Raw genomic sequence first — 3,431 nt, 5'->3', positions numbered from 1 at the left:
TGCACCCCCCTTGGAAACCCTAGGTGGGGGGGGGGCGCACCACTTGCCTTGGGGGGCACTCCACCCCCTGGCCGCCGCCCCCCTTGGGAGATTGCATCTCCCAGGGCCGTCGCCCCCCCTGGGGGCCTATATAAAGGAGGGCAGGGGGTAGGGCAGCCGCAACCTAAGTCTTGGCGCCTCCCTCCCCCTGCTACACCTCATCCTCCTCCCGTAGCAGCTTGGCGAAGCCCTGCCGGAGTTCTGCTGCATCCACCACCACCCCGTCGTGCTACTGGATCATCATCAACCTCTCCTTTCCCCTTGCTGGATCAAGACGGAGGAGACGTCACGCTGACCGTACGTGTGTTGAACGCGGAGGTGCCGTCCGTTTGGCGCTAGGATCTCCGGTGATAGGATCACGACGAGAACGACTACCTCAACCCCGTTCTTTTGAATGCTTCCGCTTGCGATCTACAAAGTGGTATGTAGATGCATCTCTCCTTTCACTCGTTGCTTAGATGAACTCATAGATGGATCTTGGTGAAACCGTAGGAAAATTTTTATTTTCTGCAACGTTCCACAACACTTTTTCGATTTGCTCGTAAGCTACCTCTATGATCCCCGTGATACGGGAAATATTTGGCAACCCCAAAGTAACCATCTGGTATGAAGGCTCACGATATTCTCATGGTCTAAGGACGTAAGTAATGTTAACACATAACATGATAATACCGACAACTCAGTGACTATTCCTTGCAGTATATCATAAGTATTCGGTCTGTCCAACACCATTGTTCAACCAACAATGTGCTCTCATTACTGTTGGCATACTTGTTACTTTAACAATGCCCATGATCAGCAAAGCAAGATAATCTGCAACACATGAGCTAGTCTTAGAACCGATACTAGGGATCTATATGGTGTCTATGTTTCCACATAAATTGTGTTTTCCTATATATAGCTCTCTCATTCAAGAATGATTGCAACTATAACATAGAAATATAAACATTAATTACAAAAATGAAAATAAACAATACTTTATATTTTTTCTATGGCATATATTTTCAACATGCTCACCACATGGCAATCAAGCACACATCTCAAGATAACTCAAAGGACACGAACATTGACCTAAACAGGTCTAACGATCAAGGAAATTGACCTAACTTATTTTTTCTCCTAGATGACCGCGGTCTAAAAAACCTTGTAAAACGTAAAGGCTCACCAAAATCGAGCAAGTGCCTCATACGCCTGATGATTCAGAGAAACAGAAGACTCTACGTATTATCGAAATAAATTTGAATGTCTTGTTTGACTTGATTCAATGTTTATAATGCTTCGTATAAGAATGCCATGCTAATTTATGGGGTGTTGTTTGAGTTTCTCGGACCCTTCCAAATTATTTTCTGCAGTGAGGAATTAAGATCATCTTGTGCATGTACTTTTATGCAAGAGATATCTTATACTTTGATAATTTGTATTCATGTTGTTGTTGTTATTCAAAACTATAAATTGACTCAAAATGAATGTGAGAAATATTTTATAGTGGATGTGAAAAATCCTATGAAACTTTGTTGTAAATGTAGCTCATATGAATCTTGGTCGTGACACTCTTTTGATTAAAGCCCAAGCATTTCCTATCAGATTCTTGTGGAATCATTCAGCTCAAATCATTCCTAAATGCAAAGTAGTCACTCCAATGGAGAATGATGTGTGGGCTAGAGGTGAAGCCCTGTGTAACTAGGTTGACACCCGATTTGTCGCCCATCTTTGACGTTTATGCGTTCATGTCACCACTCCCCTCCCAAAATTGTGTTTATGTGCATATTTTTTAATATTCTATGGCAACACACATACATTTGGCTAGTTATCCTTAATGTTGAATTCTTTTAAGTTGGTACTTGGTGTACATGTAACCTAAATTGATATTTGTGCAATTATGGTTAATCTATATTACATTGGTAGGTGGCCGAAGTTGCAAAAAAAAAGAAGGTGGTCATAAATGTGATAGTTTAATTGCATACCATGGTCTTAGATTTTCCATGATTAATTCGTTTGCATGTTTACTTCCTTGTACCTATAATCTGTCATACAACATCAATGTATAAGTTTACATTACCTTCACATGTCACATGTGAGATCTTTCTTATAGATTAATATTATGCCAATTTATTCCATGACTTCAAGCTCCGGTTGTTTTCCCTTCCATTCGTCATACACATGCTCCACAACATCGAATGTTGGCACAACTCTTGAGCGATGATGGAATTTCGAGCCAACCGCCCTCGAAGCCATCTTGATGAAGTGTCCTCCTTTTCTTGCCGCACCAATACATGTGTGCCTGCACCGGTAGCGCAATCTTTTCAAATTTTTTGGTTCAATCCCAAGGGGGAAAGCGACCGAGAACCTTGCCGCCACCCTCATCGGCGGCCGCGTGGGGATGCCGACGAATGCCTCCGGCAGCGTCAAGGGGAATATGCGGAGGAGGGGGGGTGGCAACGGACGATATCTGGTCGCCCCGAGTCGCCCTTGGAGGGCGACACGAAGGAGGAGCGGGGGGATCCAGGAGCCCGTTTACATTACTCTCACATATCACATATGAGATCTTTCTTATAGATTAATATTGTGCCAATTTATTCCATGACTTTAAGCTCCGGTTGTTTTCCCTTCCATCCGTCTTACTCATGCTCTACAACGTCGAATGTTGGCACAACTTTCGAGCATTGATGCAATCTCGAGACAACGCCCTCGAAGACATCTTGATGAAGTGTCCTCTTTTTGTGCCGCACCAATATATGTGTGCCCGCGCCGGTAACTCATTCTTTTCAAAGTTTTTGGTTCAACCATGGCCGGTGGTGTCCTTGTCGGGCAATGTCCTCGATCCCTCGATTAAGGTGGCTTTCGATACTCGCAATACTTTGTTAGGGCTAGTTAAAACAAAGCGGTAAGTATAATTTTTCTACCAAAAGTGGTAAGTGCGTAAATTTAACAAGGTGAAAAGCATAATTAATACTCCCTCCGTCCGGGTACATCCCTTTTTATCCATTTTGATGACAAATATTTCCGGACGGAGGGAGTATGCAGTAAATAAAATGGTTAGGGGCAAAGGGAGTAAAGCCATCTGAAAAACACTTATGTTACAAGGGAGAAAAGTGCAATCTAGAAGGGTGTAACTGCAAAATGCTCGCCCGACTTCTCCCACCGCTCATGCCCGCGATTCCTTCCCCTTCCTTCCAAGGAAATCCTCCACCTGTCCATGCCCCCGCACCGCCGAGTGCCTCCTCGTCCCCTTCCCCGGCCACGCATCCGGTTCCCCTCCGATGGACGCCGACGACCCCGCCGCCACGTCCTCCGAACCGCCCACCTCCGAAGCCGACTTCTTCGACGTCCCAGATGCCCTCCCCACTCCCCCTCCCCCTCCCTCACCCCACACCCCGTCCTCCTCCACCCTC

This window comes from Triticum dicoccoides, chromosome 5B (genome assembly GCF_002162155.2).
Source record: "Triticum dicoccoides isolate Atlit2015 ecotype Zavitan chromosome 5B, WEW_v2.0, whole genome shotgun sequence".
In the NCBI taxonomy this organism is placed as follows: Eukaryota; Viridiplantae; Streptophyta; class Magnoliopsida; order Poales; family Poaceae; genus Triticum; species Triticum dicoccoides.
Note: the sequence above shows the minus strand (reverse complement) of the source record.